General features: G+C 45.9%; 1 long non-coding RNA gene across 2 annotated transcripts; it reads left to right on the top strand.

Moving 5' to 3' along the window:
* The first annotated feature begins 13,111 nt into the window (after window positions 1–13,111).
* LOC135915237 (uncharacterized) lies at window positions 13,112–21,632 on the top strand. 2 transcript variants are annotated; one of them, XR_010568554.1, is made up of 3 exons: window positions 13,112–13,342; window positions 17,174–17,316; window positions 20,533–21,632. It is a non-coding gene; the product is annotated as an uncharacterized lncRNA (long non-coding RNA). The 2 variants fall into 2 exon arrangements; XR_011512468.1 differs by having other exon boundaries at window positions 13,112–13,415.
* Window positions 21,633–22,773: the final 1,141 nt, after the last annotated feature.

Below are 22,773 nucleotides of genomic sequence, written 5' to 3'. Positions count from 1 at the left end.
CGAGCTTTGTGAGTTGTCTTGGCGCGGCTCATACCTTCGTCGTCGGGGCACAGTCACACTTTAGCTTTCTCGGTTTTTATAGATTCTCTTAAAGCTTGCAACATCGTTTGGATCGCTGTTCTCAGAATCATAGTGTCAATATTCCGGGGAGGTGTCTCCTTTTATATATATATTTATTTATTAGAACATTTACCCCTCACATGACAAGTCTCAGAAAACTCCGACAGATGACTTTACTTTCATCTCCCGATAACAATAGGACCGCCGCCTGTAAAATGAGATGGTAGGTTCAGCACACTGCCATCGCTTAAAAATTCAAAACATATATGCTTGAGAGCACTTGGAAATTGACTGGTGCTAAAGGACAGAGAAACCGCGATCGTTACTTAAACACAATTACACAAGAATTGTAAACCGTTTGTCTCGTTAATGTGCATGCGTTCATAGGGCACGGGTTTTAATTTTTGTGCACTTAATATTATACCGGGCCACTTAGCGGGATAACTGCTGTTTCGAAAGAACACCGCCACTTCTCGACAAACTTCCGTGTTGCGATCTTACACCAATGCCGTCCTTGTAAGGCGGGTGACGAAATCGACCTGAAGGTTAGCGTTGAACAACAATCGTAAACCGCATCTGTGAGCCTGTTATCTTATATACGATAAGAGAGCCGGTGAGGGCCTTTACGAGACCCCAATGACTCTACGCGACCTGGGTGAATCAATCAAACAGATTTAGTGAGTCTTATACGTGTCCTCTGGGAGAGCTCGCGCGAAACCTGGTCGACGCTGCGCATGAGTGTTAGATTCATAGTAAAAATCAACAGAGGCACGCTGCAATAGCTGCAGATATTTAGTCCCGGGCGCGTAAGAGGCGCGCTCCTCGATAACCCTTGCGTCACACACGCGCTGCAACCTTGGCCTCGTCGAGGTAAACGAGAGCCGTTCGATTCCCCCGAGCGCTGCGCGTGGATCGCCCCGGCACGTGAAGTCAGTCGACCAGACGAGCCGCCGGGGCGCCGCCGCCGCCTCCTCGTTAATTGCTTACCCCCATACCGTGCGTACCGGCGGCCTGTCATAACACGTCCTTGTCTCTCCGAGAGCCCAAGCCTTCACTAGCGAGCAGAGCTCGTAGCGCGAGCAAAATCATTTCGCCGCTTCACAATACACGTAAAGAATTGTCGCCGCCCCCCATTGGTGGATTTTCCCTCAATACCCGTACGCGCACTTCGCTTCTACGTTCTTGCTGTGCGGGCTCAAGTCTGTACGTGGTGCAACGGGTTGCCGGCATATTTCCGTTGTTGCTACTTCCCCTCCACCTCCTGCTTCTGCAGCTGCCGTTGTTGTTGCGAGTTTCAGTAAAATTTCTGGCATGCAGTGGATGGCCGCACGCGCGGAAAGGAAAATAAATAAATAAATAAATAAATAAATAAATAAATAAATAAATAAATAAATTATTCGTGCTCTCCTAAGTCACACGGTGCCCGTAGATTCGATAGTTATCGAATCAGGCGCGTGCACAGCTGACGCGCTCGAACCGCTGTAAATGCGGCGCCATTGCCTAGAACGTACACACGCGATGTGCCGTGGTATGTTTTGTAAAACAGATATTAACCTTTATACGAGCGTGGCTGTCACCGTGAGCTCACTCCGCTGCAGCGGTACACTGCTACCCACTACCAAAAAAAAACGGTTCAACAACAATGGTGATTCCGACTCCTCAGAACGAATGCAGCATTTAAAACACTTCCGGCTACACTCCAAATGGCGGAAACTCGAAAGGACTGCTGCCAGTGTCATGCAGTTCGCGACTGGGGGACGTTGTCATCTGTATGGTTTCTCCATGGTTATTGACATCGTCACGTTTACGTTCTTCTGAACACATCTTGACTCCGTGTGCGGGTTTTCGCGTTACTTGCCCTGCAATTGCCATTCAAAGACGGCGGTTGCTCCGGCCTCGCCACGAAGCCGGGACGACTCCATTGGTGGGGTGGAAAAGGTGGACGGGGCCTCAGAGAGCTGCTCCGATGTCGAACTCGGCGGACGCGAGGTCGAGGCGAGCCGGACAGAGGCTGACTCGAGCGGCCACGTCGCGAGGCTGCCTGATTTGCAACCTGTCTGCGGCGGCGAACCGCTGATCGAGTGCGCGCCCAGATTTGACGAAGGCTTCTCGGCAGGTGGCGGTGGAAGTGCCGACAGTGACCGCCACCTGCGCTAGGCATGCGAACGACATAGTGCTGCTCTATAGCGGGCAATGCAGGGGGTTCACAGAGACTTGTGAATACGTTTCGCAATGAAGCGACACATCTAGACATTAATTTTAGCAAAGAGAAATCGGGAAATAGGATCTTTAATGAAGAGACGAGTAACGACGCGGTATCTGTGTATTCAACAGTAAGTCATATCCAGAGTCAATTAAGAAATGTCAAAGCCTATGTCTATATTTAAACGAAGCAAACACATCCATCAAGATAAACTGAGAATGAAGCGAAAGTGGAATGGCTGCAAAATGAAAGATAAAGCACTTTAGGGCTACGATAAATATGGCATGCCGGCAGGAATTGGGAAGGGGGTAATGTTACCAGCGCTAAGATTCACAAATACCATTCTGTGCGTAAAGTCAGATATCTTGTCAGGGTTGGAAGTTAACCGGAGGTCGTTGGGTCGATTGTCATTGGAGGCCCACGGTAAACACAAATCACGTAGTGCAGTGCTGGCCTCTTTCAAAGTCAGAGAAGCGCAATTAGTTTTCGCTTCAAAATCACTTTTCAGCAACTACCTCGGGAACGTAGATGAAAAGAAAAGGGCGGCTAAAGTAAAAAAAATATCTGTACCTAAATACCGTGGACACGGAATGAAGGAAGTGGACAAGAAAATTAATACATAACCAATAGATAAGCAATATGTTGTGTTGTTGAGCGGAATAAGGGCGGAAAGAAACATTGTGAAAAGGACAGGCATACACCTACATCTAAAGTTCAATTAATACCCGCCGTGGTTGCTTAGTGGCTATGGTGTTGAGCTGCTAAGCACGCAGCTGCGGGATCGAATACCGGCCACGGCAGCCGCATCTCGATGGGGGCGAAATGCGAAAACACCCATGGTGCTTAGATTCAGGTGCACGTTAAAGAACCCCAGGTGGTCCAAATTTCCGGAGTCCTCCACTACGGCGTGCCTCATTATCAGAAAGTGGGTTGGCACGTAAAACCCCATAATTCAATCTAAAGTTTAATTAATAATTTCCAAGGAAGCGGAGGAAGCGCACGCGCGGTCTAAAGGCAAATACAAGGCTCGTGTAGATTCACATAGGCAAAAAAAGCAAAAAAAAAAAACCCCGCAACGCCTAATAAGATAATTTTTTTTTTTATCCGTCAGCGTTACTGACGGGACACTGACGCACGTGGCTGATTGAGAGCATATCTGGCAAGCCTCAATAATTTCCCTCACCATAACACGCACACACTTAAAGATAACCAGGAGTCATCAAAAAGAAAGTGAGCGAAACAGAGAAGGTAAACTAGATGCAAAAGATGGGGAAAATCCATGGAGATTTACAAACATGGCATGAAAGAAATAAGGAGAGAAAATATGCGCGTTAACAGAAAGGGATTGAGGCCAGAGCTGGCTATCTGAGGAGAAAAACATACTGGAGCGAGTGTTCGCGGCAGGATGAGGCATGTGTCTGTTGCAGCAAAATTACCAAAAGGACTCGATTAGCACATTGTAATGGAATGCCGAGATACTAACCCAGCAGTATCCACACGGTACACCATCCAGAAGCGCTGGGATTTAGAGTGGATGAAAGCATAAACTAGTCAGGCAATCGAAAGAAGCAAGAGGCGTTTGAGTAATGGCGAAAAAAAAAAAAGCAGGGAAGAAATAGATTGAGCTGGGGTCGTTAAAGGCATGGGTAAATTCACAATATAAGGGTAGAGATTTTAATGAATAGAGAGAAAATCAAGGAGATATAGGCAAAACGCTAGAGTGCAATATACGCGTATATAGTAAACCCTAACTAGTGCCAGCGGATTGGGCGACCATTTGTAGCCGCCACGTTCAAAGGCGATGGCAATAGAAATCGTCACTATCATCATTATCATCATCACTGCGTCGTACTCATCAGCACTGTTTTATTCTTTTATTCATCCCTCAACACTTCAGAACTCAAGTACATGTTCAAGTTCGCTTGTTGCTGCAAAGTGCTGCGCACGCCTTCTTACCTTCGCCATCAACAATTCGTTTGTACCGCCCGCAATTGGAAACCTAACAATACCGTTTGCAGCGTCTCACCAGCACGGAAAGAAGATTTGTCGGATTCTTCGACAGGAAAGCTGGAAGCAAGTTCGACTGTTAAAGGATTGCCGGCTCTTTTCCTGCACACAAGCGGTTCCACCTGATCGCCATCAGCGGAAGTTCCTTGAAGAATTGCGCGTAGGCCAATTAACCGAAATATTTTGGCGCAGCATCCTTGTCACCCTACCAAGAAGACCGCCCAGGGAAAAGGCCAGCCAAGAGTTGTACCTCATCGGAGAACCCACCGTGTCTCAAGAAACACAGGCGGGCCCAAAAACGAGGTTCTAAGTTCTATGCCCATCCGAGGGTCGAGAAACCTGAGCTGCTCGCCCTTGTCCGGAGAACCGCATCAAAAGCAGAACCACACGAGGCGACAAGATGCATTCTGGAAGGACTCGAAGCGTTGCCAGCTCGATCCAAAATAAATCGACATGTAAAACCCGCGCAATTGGCTACTACCCTCAGGAAAGCACACCTGAAGCTCCTTGTATCCGACAAGGAAGGTGGCTTCACCGTCATGCCTTCGGGAGTTTACAAAGCAAAAGCTGAGGCCGCCATTAGAGCCGATTTCAATGAAGTTGAAGGGAAGCTTCCAAGTAGGGCGAAGAAAGAAGCAAGTAAGATGCGCAAGAAAGCTGGATTGGAAAAGCTTGTTGCAGCGATCAAAACGGAAGGTGGACAGAACTTTGAAGCCTTTTTCTCGGCAGAAACGCACAAGCCCGACTGCCCGTTCAGAGTAATTGTGTCATATCGAGGAGCTTGGCAAAAGCAGCTTGCTAGCTTCCTGCAGAAATGCATTGACCTACACGAGGTGACCGACTTAATTCGCAGCTCAACAGCTGTATCTGAGTACTTGAACTCCCCCAGCACACCCGGGATGTAAACCTTCTCCATCGATGTAAGGCATCTTTATCACTCATTGCCCCACTCACATCTTGAAGTCGTAAACGAAGGCATTGAGGCATACAGAGACGTGTGCTTCCAAAACTAGTGCGGAAGAAGCGTAGACAGGTTTCTCGACTTGATGGTGGCTGTACCTGAGGTCCATGGTCGTCCAGTTCACAGGGAATATGTTCCTCCAAAACGAAGGAGTGTGCATTGGCTCATGCTTTGCACCTGTACTGAGTGACCTGTTGCTAGACCGCTACGACCGTGACATCGAAAGGAACCTCCTAATGGTCCACGCCAAGAAGGTGTTCTGGTACGTCGACGACTACCTCATCTTTATTGAGGCGACTGAAGACGATCTTGCTTCAGTGGTACAAGTCGTCTACAAAAGCTTTTTAGATTGTATGAATGGTCTCACGCTCACAAAGGGGCTACCGGTAGAACAACACCTTGCGTTTTCTGGACTTCCTTCTATTGTTCAAAAAAGAACGTGTATGCTGGAGGTATGCGCCCCGCTCAGCAAAAAGCTTCTTGCCTTTTTCGTCGGCTCACTCAAGGTTAGTGAAGAAGGGAATCGCACAAACCGCCTTCCGTAATGCACTGCAAAGATCGTGCATATACGACGTTGAAATGGCATTTGAAGGCCAGGTACAGTAGCTTTTACGGGCTAGTTTTCCGAGCGCCCTCCTGGTACACCTAGCGGAAGACATGTTCGCGGAAATGCACCAAAGAAAGAAGACACGCAAAACCAAGATCAATAATTCGAATATGGCTGTCATTCCCTATGTGCACGGGGTGTCTCATAGATTGAAGAAGGACGCGGGAAGGGTGGGTGTTTCGGTTGTTTTCCAAGTCCCAGGAAAGCTGAACGCCTTATGCAGAAAGGTTAACCAAGACAACCCCCCCAAAAAAAGGTTGCGACAAGAAGCATCAGGAGCCCCCCACCAATTGCATCGCAGGAGTCGTTTTATGAAATACATTCGAAGTGCGGGCACTTCCTACGTAAGACAAATGGGGCGTTGCCTCAATGATTGCCTCCGGGAGCACGCCAACAACAAAACACAAAAATAGAGCAGCAATCTTGCTCTGCATTGCAGGTCGGGTAAATGCATCCCCTATTTTAGAAAAGTCACTGTCATCCAAGAGCACGTTGACCAGCGCACGCGTGAAATTATCGAAGCATTTGCCATCACCCAACGTGGTCCTTCATGCATCACTTCATCATCCATCCAGTTATTAGACAAGGAAATCGCGTATCTGCAAGTTTTACCCATCTCCGCCCACCTGCAATATCAAGTCAGTCTTTTCATGTTTTCACGCCATTTATGTTTCTAGTATTACTTCTCTGCCTATATATTCTGTGCTCGCGCAATAAGCATACTTGTTGGAAGTCAGCGCCTGTGTCGTGTGCTTCTTTTCTGTGTCCCGTTATTCGCGATGTTTGCTAAAGAATCTGCCTTTTACTTTTTGTCCTGCGCATTCTTGCACACATCTGGGGGACAATTGGCATTTCGCAATTTCCGAAAAAAAAAAAAACGATAACATCCAATGAAAGCATCGAGTTAAAAGTTTGGGCTGAACTACACATGAATCGTTTTGCGACAACGTTCCAACATTTGAATGTGAATGGAAAGTGATACCACCTTCACTAGTGGCCCAACACAAACACTCACACACACACAGGTACGTACACGCACAGCACCCCCCCCCCCTCCCCGCCCCCGCCCTCAAATGATGACCAAAGTAAAAGCTTGTAAAAAAGTCCGGAATCGCTCGTGCAGGTCCTGCAGAAATGCTTCGTTGTTGTTGTTGTTGTTGTCCTGAGCGGCCGTGGCACATACCCACAGTGGGGGATTGGCCAATAATCGGGTGGTTTAATTAATGATGGTCCTAATTTGCGTAATGCCAGCACCACGGCCATGAATTCGGCTAAAAAGATCGGTATGAAATCTGGCAGCCGAAGAGAAAATGTCCAATCGAGAATCGGGGAAAATATTCCTACACCTGACTTTTCTTCACATTGTGCAGCATTTGTAGCAATCACAACGTTTGTTTGAAGCTTTTTCAGGTGATCTTGTAATATACCGTCTAGAATACGGTGTGGAAGTAATTTTGCATTATTAGGAAAGATGTCATCGAATTGAATATCCGTGGCAATAGCTCTGTCGGTAATATGAAGTACATCGCATATGCGCACGCCCAAAGAGTCAAGTAATTTTTGCACGAATATAATTTGCGGATTATGTAGTCGCGGCCAGATGACACCGAAAAACAATGCAGGTTGTGAAATAAAGATTATTTGGGGATGACGCAGTGGAGATTCATAAATCCTTAAGAACGTCTGCACCCTCAAAAGCCGGAACCTGCACGAAAGTGGCGGAACACGGGATTCTAGATAAAGAATAGAATTTGCAACAAATTTAGGAAGACTTAAACACAGACGTAATGCTTCTCTTTCTAAGTGGATTAGAGGACGGGACATGTAGGCTGGAGCTCCAGAGAAGAGCACGCAACCAAATTCTAATACAGGGCGAACGTACATACGATATGTCATTAGGAGTGTATCTCTTCTCAATCCTATTCGACGACTGCTCAGCCTACGCAATATGCCAATTGCACGGGTACCTCGGGTACCTTTCCCAGTCACATGATCTATGTGTGAGCGCGAGTTGAGAGAGGCGTTATAAATAATTTCGAGGTATTTAACAGATTCCACCTGTGGTATGTCTTGAAGGTGGTAAGACAATGAAATGTGCACTATGTCACGTATCGGAAAAACGAGAACAGCACATTTGCTGGCATTGAGTGTGAAGTGACTAGCATCTAACCACCTCTCCAGATCACAAAGGTAAGTTTGCAGTCGTTGGTATAGCGTGTGGATGTCGTTTGCAGATGCAAAAAAACGCAATATCGTCTGCATAAACATAAGTAGTTATTTCTTGATGACAAGGTAGTGTGCTCATGAGAATATTAAAAAGCACCGGGGAAAGAACTGAGCCTTGCGGTGCGCCTCTCGTTTGTTTGTGTTTAAAAGAAGAAACGCCGCTTTCGTAGCAATAGAATTCTCTTTCACCTAAGAATGACAGCATCCACGATACCCACGAACACCACAGGAAGTTAACCGATTGATCAATACAGTGTGCTCCACAGTGTCGTATGCTTTAGCGATATCGAGCGTCACTAAGGCAGCGTATTGCTTATGACGTCGAGCGAGTTGTATTCGGCTTTCTAAGTCGACGTGGGCATGCCAGATGGAGCAGCCGGCCCTCCTCGAGAATGACCCATGCGTGCGAGCAGGCTTTTCTTCTTCTTTTCGTCGCTACACGACGCTGGCAGTGGCAGGATTGGCAGCGGCAGCAGCAACAGTAGCGGCAGCAGGAGCATCGTCTTTCGAGAGGGGCGTGTGATTAGGCGGATGAACGCGAAGCGAGGCCGCGATTTGCACAAGCGCACAGCAGCTTGCAATCGTGGCCGTGAAACGTAGCAGAGTCAGCGTCGTGCGGGAAGTCGCAAGGTGTTTATCTGCCGCCGCTTTTTCCTGCAGTCGGAGAATCGAGGGCTGCTGTGCAGCCAGCTTGCTTGGCTGGGAGGAAACCAGGAGTGTTCATTACATACGGCGTTGGACCTGTTCCTTTGCCCGCTCTCCACTTTTATGTGTTTTTTGGCTCTCCCAAGTTACTGTGAACGGCTGAGGAGCCACGCCGTCGGCGAAAGTAAGACACGGTTAACCCTTGATCGACATACTCGGGCATACGAGAAAATTCGCTCTCTTCCACTGCACGAAAGGCCGTCCTCCTGCGTTTCACATCGCCGTCTCATCTGCGCAGAGAGAACGCTTGCTTTTGTGATTTTCGTGCGCGCGCTGCACTGTGGTTGTGGTCGCACAGCGCTTAAGGCGTGTCGACCCCATCCGCGTAGAAATCGCGGTCGCCAGTAATTGTGCAACTCTGAGATCACATTATTGATACAACTTTAAATTAAGGGTGCGCGGAGTGGCCTCCTTGCTGCGGCAGTAATAAGTTTTTGAATGTAAGTATGAAAACGTATTTTAACCACTTTTGCAGATCGTTAATATTTACTATTAAACAACAGAGCTTCATTCTATCAACTCCCTCATAATCATACAATTCAGCTGCTATTTAATCTAGAAGTATGCAGGAATTGCTATGTGCGCGTGTATGGTGTGTTTTTCCTGGAGTGTCACATGTAAGTCCATAGTTCGTTTATGAAAAAGTCAGGAGTAAGTTCCCACCCGCCGCCTTGACCGAACATAAAATTGAAACGCTGATCTGCGACTGCTGGTGGTGTCGCATATGTGCAATTTCCAGGTGCGGCGGCCGCATTTTGGCCGAAGGCGACGCACTATGCCCAAATGACCCAAGCTGATACAAGACGAACGTCTCCAACGTGCCGCCTCCCCCAGAGCGCGGCGAAGCCTTGGGACGTGAATAAATGAATAAAAATAATGGATTACCTACAAAAATCTCGTTATAACGAAGTCGTCATGGCCGGAAGACTTCACTATAATAGTAAATCGCCATTTTGCTCATTGATACGCCAAATACTTTTGTATAAGCACAACAATCTGGTTCTCGCTCAAAGAGGGCAAGTTCTTAATTTCCTTAAAATTTAATTTTACATGATTGGCTCTGAAGCGTGGAGGTTGCGCTGTTTATACAATGTTTACGTCTCGAACCACAACGTCTAAAATCATCTTTCGAACGTTCAGTGCTTTGTGCTTGCACATTTGATTGCTTATTAATTCTATGTGAAACTGAGTAGCCGGTGTCATTTGTAGGCGCCAACATCGCCTAAAGTAACGTATTAAAAATGCAACTCTAATTACATTCAATACTGTGACGTTATGGAGGGAAAAATCGTAGAGAGTTAGAGACTTTCGGAGGCAAATCTAGGAGCTATTCTTGGTATACTTTGCAGATGCGCTGTTGAAGCCAGCTGAAAACGGAATCCATTACCTTGTAAAACCCCTGCGACATTGCAAGCGACACCGTAGTTTCTTCGCAGATTGTTTTTCCATGCTCAAAAATGACCACAAGTTTGGACGGTTTCCATATTCTCCTATACTTAAAACTTCGCACGCCTAATCTGGAACCAATTTTCCGCCGCAAGGAATAAAACACCTCGTGTAAGATGTAGCGCGAAGAGTATATAATCTACTTTCTCTGTACAGTTTTGAATGATGCCCTCTGTGATTATTCATTCGCGGAAAATGGCACATTCCCATTGAAACTGATCCTTTTCTATTCCAGCTCGTGGCCACTGGGGGTACTGGTTGTTGATGTCCCTATAGCGGCACTGGGAACAGAAACAACAAAGTTTACAGAGCATCAATAGGACGGGCAATTAGAAATCGGGAAGGAAAATTTGCACGGCAACACAAAGAGTAGTGCCTTGTTTTTTGATGTCAGAGCTGGCTACTTAAGGACAAAAACTTTTAAAAGAAATATTCTCAATTGGGTGACATCTGTGCCTGCTGCAGAAGAAAACACGAATACGACACAGAAAAGTGTAATATAATGCCAAGTTATCCATCCAGCCAGAACCGTCCAGAAGCGCTGGGGTTCATAGCTGATATGGATCCGTTATCTGGTAAGAAGCGGAAGTCTGCAAGAGAAGATTGGAGTCTAGGTGGGAAAAAAGAATGTAAGGAAGAGGCTGGGGAAGGAGTTGTCACAGGCGTAGGTAACCTTAAAAGATGAGATATGCAAATTGCTAAAATGTAATAGATGTATAAAGCCTAATCATGCGGGTTAGGTGACTATTTGTTCGCGCCATCCTTACTCAAAAGGGATGCCATTATAGTTATCGTAAATACTCGGCAAGCTGCAGTGATTGTGTAATCTCTACTATCTCCACGTTTTCAGGCCATTTTCTTGGGTTATGTTATTAGCAATAATTATTAGAAATCATCACGCCATTGACAACCAATCAACCACCCTACCTCCCCACCCCCTCCCCCGCCATCACCACCGGCAACAACTAATCCTCAGCTGGAGCTTGTATAGTGCCCATGCCTGCTAGTGTGGTGTGTGATAATTAGCGTAGTCAGTCGGTGATCACTTCTCCGTTTCGCCGTGGGTGTGCCGTCCACCCGAGTCAATGACGAGTCCCGAAATTAGAATATTGCCTATTTAAGGTAGCCAGTATCCAAGGCCGCTGGAAGAGAGGCAGGGGTGGCGCATAATTATTTCGGGTCGCAGATTATTTCGGGTCGCTGTGGGTGCTTTGGAGCGAGTCTGATGGGCATTCACGGGCATTCATTTTCTCGCGAATCTCTCGAAATGCTTACCACGAAGCCCGGCTGCAACAGTCAACTGCTTTGTTGTTAAGTCGCCCTAAAATGACTGAAGTTTCTATGCCACTCAAGTGGCCCATGAGGACAAGTTTGGATTATGTGTTGCTCTTTAAGAGAAGAGTGGGTACCGTTAAAACATACGAGTCGGAAACCGAAGTCCAAAAATTTCTTCGCTTGGTTTAACATACGTGGACCCACCAAAAACCACAAGAGAGAGATAGAGCGCTGAAAGTCGAAGAAAGCCTGAAAAACTGTGCTATCGATCAGGCTGGCTCTCGGACGGTCTAGAACATTTTTATGCGAAGCGAGGTGCCTGGAATTCTTCCAGTACTTTTAGCGAGCGATAAGAAGCGGCATAGAGGTGGGCGCAGTCATTGGAAACCGAAGTTCGTGATAGGGGCTCTCGTGGCGCTATGCATCAGCACGCAGCTCGCAGGGGAAAAAAAAAAATCAGCAGGACAGTGTCTACAAAGAGATCGATAATTTTGAGGCCTGCGGGAAACAGTTAACAAGCGGAAGTGAGAACAGAAAAATAAAGAGAAAGAGAAACCATTATCCGGCTTAATTTTACTAAATGTGGGCGTACCGATACGTTCATTATGATATCGATTGAAACATAATTTACTGGCTGAAACGCAACAAAAGCCGGCCTTCATTTTATTTTCTTCTTCTTTCTTTGAAGCTGTGGTATCATTCTTGAGAGAGCAGGTCATCGGGCAACATCCGCATGACGCCCTTCCACATAAATGAACACGAACAAAAGGCAGCTTAAGTGACGCAGTGAAATTTATTTCTCGCTACCTGTTCTTTTAATATATATATATATATATATATATATATATATATATATATATATATATATATATATATATATATATATATATATATATATATATTGCAAGCTTCTTGGCGAATTTCATCTGAGTACTGCTAAAGATTCTAGGTCAGTGTCTGTTGAGATCACCAAGGCGATTGCACCCTGCAGTGTGCCAGAAATGCATTTCTAGCGACGCGACCAGCATATAAAGCGCCATTCGGAAAGCAGATACCGAACGCGATTCTTGTGATCTATATTTCCGCTCGGAAGCACTCGCGTCAGTGTATGACCAGTCGAGGGACATATTCTCGCCATTAGCCCTTACTAAAATGATGAGCTCGTTACGACAGCGACATGGCTGAACTAAATAGAAAAAAGAATTTAAGCTGTGTTTTAATTGTAACAGTTTAGCGGGGTTATTTTCCAAGGACATAAGTTAATTAACTTTCATATGACTTAATTGAGCATCACCCTATTTGCTTTCAGATATTGCCCTCCACGTTCTTTATTTTTCTAACCAGCATGCGCTTGCAGAAGCGTTGTGCTTGTGGCAGCAACCAACCAGCGACCAAAGAAAGATTGTTTACACCTAAAACGAGAGTTTCGCATTTTCGATCTTCTATTTAGCTGTACACGAACAGGAATATCTTGAATGAGGTCTTTCCCGATGCGCTGACCCTATTGCTAGTGTCAGTGGCCATGAGCGTCGTCATTGCTCGCCACTTTCGAGCCTCGTAACATGCACCAAAGCACGGAGCACGCGGCCGCAGCTTCCGTCGACGGGACCGGCTGGCTGCACGCACGCGTACTTGATGATATGACGGGCACTGGAAGCGCTGTTGTCGCCTCGTTTTGCGAAACATCACTCGGCTTCGCTTTCAGCACCGGCCCCGTTTGTTTACTGCCTTCCTATCTTGATTCGTGCCGTTCGCTTTTGGCGACCCCGAAGGTTTTCCATGGTTTTCCTGTGACCGGTCGCCGTTGTTGCCGCCGGCCGGGGAAAGAGCCATGGTGCCTGGCGTCTGTCACGTGAGCATGTTTTCACTTCTGACCAGGAAAGCAAACGGAGAAGGAGCGGAACCTCCCGCGACAAGTGGGCGAGGTGGGTCCCTTCGATTGCGCTCGCATGTCGCGGTGTGTTCCTGCGGCGTGCGTCATGCGGCGTGTCGCTGTCCGGTCGGCGATGGGGACGCCTTGCACGGTGGGGTTGCCCACCGGCCTCGTACCGGGAACTGCGCTCTCGCTCGGCAAGAACGGCGACGGATGGTCGATCTGTTCCGCCCGCGGCAGTGTGGCGCTAGCGAGATGACTTGATTCACGGTGTCCGCCTGGACAGGCAGATGACTTCTGCAGAAGGAACACGGCAGGCGCTAGTGCATCGAACGATGTCACCGCCTGAGGCGCTTTGTTGCTGCATTGCTGTACTACGAAGAAAAGAAGGCGTGAAGAACGTAACGTGGCTAGAAAGCGCAGCTTGCTATGCGTTCGTCTTGTCTGTTCTTCATTGAGGGCTGCGTAAGTACCCAGCTACTCGACGCATTTTCAGCCGAAAAGCCAATGGAAGTTTTCTTCGAAACGATGGACCGAGCATGTGGCGCTAGCATTTCCTTGCTGCACACATGAGAATCTCTCGTATGCCATTAAATGAACACAAGCGATTACTCACGAAGATAATTTGCGGCCGAGATGTGGGAAAGCGTTTACGTCTCTCGCGCACAAGGTCTTCAGTAAACGAGCGGGACGGCAGCGTTTTGACTGCGCTGCACCAGTGGTGTTCGACTCACTCCAGCGATTCGCAAGAACCATTACGGTGAATGAACTGTGGTGTGATATCTGGTTTAACCATAATGAAGGGGGAAGAAAAGGCGTTCGCTCTCACCGCCGTTTGGCTATAGATACCAGACCGTTCAGCACAAATTATATCTGATTGTCAGTCCCTATTCACAATGCACATTCAAAAAGACACAGTCATCACGGGAAATAAAAGAGCTGCTACAAGCAGCGCAGAAGAGAGCTGTTACGCATAGAGAATAATGGGAAAAATAGAGGTCCGGTACGTTATTTCTGTTTGAGACTTGACAACAAAGACCTACACTGTCTTGTAGTCTAGACCAACTCAGGTAGTCTGGAGGGTACTCTGTTCGACTTCTCTGAGAGACAATGTCAATCGAATTTCCCTTTTGTGCTGTACCCTGCTAACCGCATCTAATTTATTTGAAAGTAGGTGTCAAAAATTATGAATAAATGGAAAGTACATCTTCAGATGATAAAATTGAAGATTAACGTGAATCAAGAACTAGGCATTGTCTTACAAACTTGATAGCGAAAATAATATATTTACAATTTATTGCTGCAGCCGACAAGTTCCAGTTGCACCTATTCGACAACATCCCATAGCACCTAAAAATTCTGCACATTAAAATGTATCACAACGATTGCTCCAAGTCTCATGTAACTAGAACGCGCACCAGAATCGCAGCTAATGTGCTTAAGTTATTACAGAAAGATATTGAAAATTACAAGGCTGAGAGATGTTCGACATGAAAAAAAGAGAACCGAAGTCATGACAGCACGAAAACAAATTTCTTGGAACGCTGCAGAATGCAACTGAGAACTGAAATTCTAATAAAAAATAAATTGTTCGTTTTTCACTGAACAGTTTATAAACGTACAGGTCAAGATAGTCTTGTTTTTGCATTGCTTTTAACAATGGAACATAGAAACATAAAAAAATTCATAACTTTGATCAGTGAAGCAAAACAAGCTCCATTATACTGCCTTCTATGTGAATATCAGCTAAGAGAATGTCAAATGTAAGATCCAACCTCACAGCATGATCGGCTTTAGCCTGGCTGTGAAACCTATGCTCTTGCCCAGGGACTTGGACGTCGAAAACACGTGTCACCCTAACGTTTTCCCCAACTTGTTCCAAGTCATTCCATCTCGTCAATTTCTCCTGTGTGGAGACTGCTTTATTCATTTCAATATTTCTATAGAAACCCATTTCACATATTAGCTCCCGGTTCGCCCCTATGCGTTGCTTTCATTGCATTGTGAAAGAGCTTAGCATTTCGGTGACAAGATGGTGTTTTGATCACTGCTTCAAAACGAATTTCTTACCAGCTTCAAGAATAACACTTGACTGCGTTCCTTATACCCAAGGTATGGGCATCGAGTATGAGTACCAAAGTATGAGGGTACCTGTATCACTGCAACATCTTTAATTGTTTACTATAAAAATATACTATTTTTTGTATATAGAAGTTGGTAACAGCGGATATCATATTATCAGAATGGCGCCGTTTCTGGGGTATCTTGCCATTTCAAAAGAGAAAATAAAAAGGCATTCAGCAGCTGGATTTTTCTCATTAGTGCTGAGATAAGTGACCCAGTTGTTGATCCCGTTCACTAAAGCTTATGAGCTCTGTGACGATCCATAAATGTGATTGCACGCTTTCACAGTCTGTTATTTCGGCTCTGTATTTATCTAGCTTAGTTGAGGAAATGTGCTCTGAGTTTCCACTTTTCTTTTTTTCGAACAAAGTTTTGAGAACAGTTTCTTTACAAACACAACATGCGACGAAGTCGCTGACTACCATTTGAAAAAAGTTGCTTTCTCCGCATTGTTTGTGGGGCATAGGCTGCCGGTGCACTCCTGCGCTCTAGTGAATTGTTTCCGGACGACCGATGATCGCTTAAAAGGGACACACCCATGTAATACCGCTTCACTGCAGGGTCTTTTACAATAAAGTCTTGCGACCCTCCACTACTTTCCAGAATGAAATCAAACTTGACATGCACCAAGAGTGTGTCGTAGTAATTATGTCTCTAGAGTGATTTGAACGTATGATTGCGCATTCCACCGAAAGCAACTCTTAAACACAACGCTTTATAGCATCAACGGGTGCATAAAAGTTGCCGTGGAATCCAGAAGAGTTTCGAGGGTAAAGCTAAAGCTGGATTTTGTTCTTAGTGAGATAATGTTCAACAGGTTACATCAGCGAAGCGATTTGAGAACATTAAGAAGTGCTGCGCTGTAGTCATTCCTTAAAAGACGTTCCCTACTCAGTGACGCCACTGCTCCGCACCAGTTACCAGCAGATGACGCTATCGGTTGATGTCCTAAATTGCTGAGCATGCCTGAGAAATATCAAAGATGTTCGCATGACTAATCTAAATGAATGATCCATTACTAAATGTTTTCGTCGTGACCAAGATGCCTTCGTATGAACAGCAAAAAAAAAAAAAAGAAGGAAGAAGGAGAGCGTGAAAGAAGCCAGCGAATACACGCAATATTGCCGCGCGACTGGCCGCCTTGGCCGACTGGCCGCGAATACACTTTGCGTGTATTCGCGGGCTTCTTTCACGCTCGAAAAAACTCTTTTATGTAGCACGTACTGAGCAACAGAAAGATGTATCGGGAGTTTTCATGTCGCTCTTCAATTTTCTCATTGACACTTTTCATCTAATTATAATATTTGAGAAGTTAAATAAATAATTAAGACTAATTGTGTAATTAGGCACAATTAAAAAAAATCAATTTCAATACCTCCAAGCGATGGCAAACAACATTACCGTTGTTCTTTCCAGCTACGTGGAATTTGCATATTTTTAAGCTTTGGCTAAAGTTACCTGGGGCACCCTGAATATCCGAAATACGTTACACCTGGTCGATGCTTAAAAGCGGTGGGAATTCATGGGGATCCTGTGCAGCTTGAATCACGAGCATTTGCCGCGATTGCGCTGATATACAAATCTCTCCGCTGTAAGTGTTTTTCATGCTTTTTATTTTTCGCGCAGAAAATAAAACAGGAACGACTTTTTCCATTCTTGCACATAATGCATTATCATCTCATGCAGCTGTCCGGCTCTAAAGAGGATATATCCCCCACCAAACAACCTTCGTGCGAACCCTGGCCCACACCACCGTCATAAGACAAGACGACTTGGGTCCTGCAGTGGCTGTGGTGTTTCACGCATGGAGCGGACTTACTCAAAATGGCGTAACCTTACCCACTTTTCTCACCGATTTCTCCCTTGATTTCTAATCGTATGCCTCCGAGCCGTCGTTTTCATAATACAAATTCATTCATTCATCAGCTGCTCAAAATGAAAGTTCTTAGACAAAACGTGACATGCGCAGATAAAAAAGCATTTGATTTTGGTAAGGCATCAAAATTCCGGCGGAACCTATCTCACGATGAATGTCGACGTAAATGCGATTAGCACTGAAGCAATGTAGTGACACGCCGCATTGCCAAAGCCGAAACGCGCCACGTGACAGGTGTTTATGCAGCCGGGTTCCTCTCTCGCGGTTCCCACTTGGGGTGCATTGATGTCAGCGCCGCCTCCCGCCGTTCAGGGTGGTGACACCCTGGGCCACGTAATTGCCAACTTGACTTTTCGAGCTCGCGACGTGAGATTGCATGTGCGTGACTGTTTTATCACTAAAAATACTGTGCCATCGCTGTTTGCTGCGAGCCTTTGTGCACTAGCTCAACGGAAAAACGACCACCTAGGTCTCAGATTTCCCCGCTACCCAGAAAGCAGAAAAAAATCGACAAGAACCTTGTCCATCTGAGCCATGATGCTTAAATTAGTGTCTTAGTGTGAAATGCTTTTCAGGAAATTTTCTTATGCATTAGGCGCTTGCCGTCTGAATCATTTAATCAAGGTGATGAGAAGCCTGCTCAAACTCACTGTCATTTCCAACAATCCCATGCACTGAGCAACCAAATGTCAGGAAAATGTTAATGGGGGAATTTTGCCTTGTTGCGGGTCAGCATTTATGCTTGCACTGATCGTACCATGCAAGATGTAGCGAGTGGGATGGAATATGGAAGGAAAATGTCGCAGGTATAAACTTGAACTGATCTTTTTCGATGTTCTACCGATTAGACCGATGTTCAGAACGACAGAAAGCTGAGCTAGTTGGTAAGGATTCATTATGCAAACTAGAAGTGAGGCGTGCAGACAGGACACAAGAGAAGAGAAGTGGACAACACGAACGCCGACTATCAACTGAAGGGAGCACTGAGGCGAAAAATGAAAGAAGACACAAAACTCATCTGCGCATGCTCAGGAAAGGTAACACCACGTGTCAATCGGGTACACGTGCTGGTCTACGTGAGAGATAACTGTTAAGGCACTTAATCTCTTCCTTATGTAAAGTAATCGAAGGCTGACTCACGCACGCACTTCCACCATTATAGGTATGCCATGCCTCTACCATAAGACGCGTATCTTCATTCTTATGCCTGTACAGTATCGCGCATTCATCTAACTTTGGCTTGCAGTTATAATCTCGGCAATGTAGCGAAAGATTAGAAGGCGATCCACCGGTTAACGACCTTTTATGCTCCATTAGCCTCTGATTGATACACCGTCCCGTTTGCCCTACGTAGAACTGGCCACAGCTAAGGGGAATTTGATATACCACACCCATACGACATTCTGTAAAACTGTTGTTCTTATTGTGCTTCACTGGACAAATATCTGTTCGTTTTTTGCCTTTAACCCGCTCCTTTTTATTCTGTACGGCAGCGCACATCTTACCTAGCTTATTGGGAGCAGTGAAAGCAACATTAACATCATATCTACTAGCAACTTTTTTAAGCCTGTGCGACACTGAATGAATATACGGAATAGCCACTACTCTTTTTTTGCGATTACTGCTTTCTGTAGTTACGTCCATCCCCCTCGAAACCGACTTCTTTAGGCGCTCAGCTACAGTGGCCACCGCTACATTAGGGTAACCTGCTTCTAATAGGCGCCGGACCTGCGCATTAAAACTGGCGCTCATTTTGTGCACGCAGGATCTTGTGAGGGAAGACTTAAGGCACGACATGGCGATTCCGTTTTTTACTAATTTAGAATGCTTGGATTGAAAGTTAAGCAACGGCTTCGAAGATCTTGGGGCGTACTGCCAACAAACATGATTTTGTTCGAAGATCAAGGAAATGTCAAGAAACTGAATTACGCGTCGCTGAGGTAATTCCTTGGTAAACTTTAATCCTAAAAAAAGGAGCGGGTTAAAGGCAAAAAACGAACAGATATTTGTCCAGTGAAGCACAATAAGAACAACAGTTTTACAGAATGTCGTATGGGTGTGGTATATCAAATTCCCCTTAGCTGTGGCCAGTTCTACGTAGGGCAAACGGGACGGTGTATCAATCAGAGGCTAATGGAGCATAAAAGGTCGTTAACCGGTGGATCGCCTTCTAATCTTTCGCTACATTGCCGAGATTATAACTGCAAGCCAAAGTTAGATGAATGCGCGATACTGTACAGGCATAAGAATGAAGATACGCGTCTTATGGTAGAGGCATGGCATACCTATAATGGTGGAAGTGCGTGCGTGAGTCAGCCTTCGATTACTTTACATAAGGAAGAGATTAAGTGCCTTAACAGTTATCTCTCACGTAGACCAGCACGTGTACCCGATTGACACGTGGTGTTACCTTTCCTGAGCATGCGCAGATGAGTTTTGTGTCTTCTTTCATTTTTCGCCTCAGTGCTCCCTTCAGTTGATAGTCGGCGTTCGTGTTGTCCACTTCTCTTCTCTTGTGTCCTGTCTGCACGCCTCACTTCTAGTTTGCATAATGAGACCGATGTTCTACCCATTAGACCACGGACTGCCCGTGTGGCTCAAGTTGGTGGGATAACGGTTAGATACACAGATAGATAGCTACAGGAAAGTGCGTGAAGTATCGTATAAGAATGCTAATCGAACTAATACACTCTTGTCTGCTAGTAAGACGGCATGCAAGCGCTATAGATTCAGCCGGGTTAAACGACCGAAGGAGTGACGCTATGCTTGAGGGCAAGGAAGTCTGCAAGGCCACAAAGGGAGAGAGACCGGAGAGTAAACATACGTGCAGTGAGGGAATGCGCAACAAAGTATGAGGATACCCAGGCACACGCAAGTGGGAAACCCTCCAAATGCGATGGTGGCGCGACGTCAGCGACAATTATCTGGCTTCCGAACGATCCACCCGCCGCTTTCTTATCGGGGTCAGTTCCAGAAATCGAGCAACAGCTCAGTGGGGAATTTGGACGTCGACGACTCGCGTTCGCTTTGTGCCTGTTTTCGCGCTCATACCTCTAGCTGTTTTTAGTTCATTTTCCTCTGAATTCATCGTCAGCATTTGGCTGAGGCACCGCTCGCTCGCGCCTTGACTCCGCTTGGTACGAAGGCCTTGCCGCTTTTTATGTCGCAGGTCTGAGTCTTCGCTGATGGAAATCCTGTGTTGCCGACGGGTGTTGGCCAATACTGCAGCCTGCAGCGCGCACGCAGTCGTGGCGAACGGTGTCGCTGCGTGAAAGCTCCTGCAGCCTGTCATCACGCGCTCCGTCTGCATGCGCCCCTGTCCCAACGCTCTGGTCTCGGGACAGCTCCGTTCATTTTCAATTCCGAGGACGGCGCCGCACAAACGAAGCAAATGCGAAAGCAGGACAGAAAAAGAAACAGTGCAGTCGCACTCACCTCCCGCAGACTGCTAGCGTTCTTGATACATGATTCGAAAGTTCCGTTTTCGCTTAGCGGTTATGATTTCTACAAGCTTTATCGCGCCATTAGTCACGTCAGGCACCGTAGCTCTTGCCTTCTTTCTTTAACGGGTGCTAACGCGTCTTTGCGTGCTCCTGATTCCGAATAATGTTAAACTCGATCGGAGTATGATTTAATTGATGTTACAATGTGCATTTTATTCCTTCGTTTGTGTTTCACTCAACGATCAGCTCGCGGAAGACATTCTCAGCGAACCTGCCGTTTTATTTCGCCACATAGTTTGCCTTATCATTAACACAGATGTGGCATGCCGCGTTTCCTTTTTCTTTTCTTCTTTTATTTTTGCAGGCAACGACAGCAACCCTGAAATTTGCGATGACGTTTGTCTCCCTTTCCATACATACCTCTCCCTGCTATCAACAGAAGCATTTTCTCTCTATCTCCCTCTCTTTCGAAGAAGCGCAATAACATAATCGTACAATAGAAGAAGATTGATTACGATTTCTATTCCAATTTTTCTTTCTTCTTCTGTTTTCTTTTTTTTTTTTAATTTTCAACCATCTAGTCCGTTTTGGTCATAGCTCCAGCAATTACTGAAGGTCAATAACTGCGGCCTTTACGTCCCAGGTCCTGGGTGATCCAGCAGAATGATGAGCACATGTTATTGCAATAACGAGACTTTACAACAACAACAACAACAACAACAACAACAACAACAACAACAACAACAACAGCAATCGCGTTACGTCTCATCTAGCCAACTCAATACAACACAGTATCCCCGCATTCGTTTTTGTCGCCGCATCCCTGGTGTCCGTTTTGTTGGTGCCCCACTCAACAACTACTATCAACAAATACACTACGTTGCGTTGAACCGCCGCAGCCGCAATGGCTCGCTGGCTACCCGACGTTCTACTCCAGAGAACAAGGTCGTGGGTTGAATTACATGCGATCCTCACATTTTAATGAATGCAAAAGCGCTTGTGTGCCAAGTTTTTGGTGCAAATTAAAGATCGTGACTTGGAAGCGCCTGCCATATGGGCTTCAACCTATTTCTGTTGGTCTGCGGAAGTTCCCTTCTCATAATCCGGGTCACCTGTCCCTATCTGGCCTAGATAAATGCACTCTTGCACAGGTTCAAAACGCTGACTGTATATAGCGAACTCTTATTCCTTGCCAGAGTAGTCAATAATGCCTCAGTATTCTGTATATTAATCTTCAAACTTACCTATAGGCTTCGTTCACTAAGGTTTTGAATAATTTGCTGCAAGTCGTCTCCGACGTTGTTGAGTATACTGTCATATATATCTATGTCACTTGAAAAGCGCAAGTTGCTGAGATATTTCCCGGTTAGTACCCAAACCTAATCCACCCAAATCTAGAATTTTGAATGCTTCTTCCAAGCTTGCATTGGATAGCATTGGAGAGATCCCGTCTCCTTGCCTGACACCCTTCTTAAGAAGCATTTTCGCGCTTATCTTGCGTTTAAAGGGGTGGAGACATCAAAATTTTCGTTCACGCGTTTTTTTATTCAAACGTTGCGTCATGCTTCAGGGAGCACGATACACACAGCGGGATTCATATATATCCGATAAATAATTTAATAATAGCATTATTATACCGAGCGATTTCGGTTTCGGTTTCTGGGCTCCGGGGGACATAGAGTATGCCGGGGGATGCTATGACGTCACAGAGGAGGAAACGCAACATGGCTTGGTCACGTGGGCCACAAAAAATAGTGACGTAAAACTATGCTGCGTCGTCTGCTCGCGCATACGCGTGCTCTGCCAGCAGAGGTCAACTGGCGATTCGAAGTGCATGTCGCGATTATTATGATTATTGCGAACAGCGACAACAACGGTAAGAAAATATTGCGGCTTGCGAGAGTCGGTGATTCATCCCGAAGCGCCGTAAGCTTTAGCTTCGAAGTTTTATTTATTTATTATTTCAG

This window comes from Dermacentor albipictus, chromosome 1, assembly GCF_038994185.2.
Source record: "Dermacentor albipictus isolate Rhodes 1998 colony chromosome 1, USDA_Dalb.pri_finalv2, whole genome shotgun sequence".
Classification (NCBI taxonomy): Eukaryota; Metazoa; Arthropoda; class Arachnida; order Ixodida; family Ixodidae; genus Dermacentor; species Dermacentor albipictus.
The sequence above is the reverse complement of the archived record's forward strand: the minus strand, read 5'-3'. Positions and strand labels throughout refer to the sequence as shown.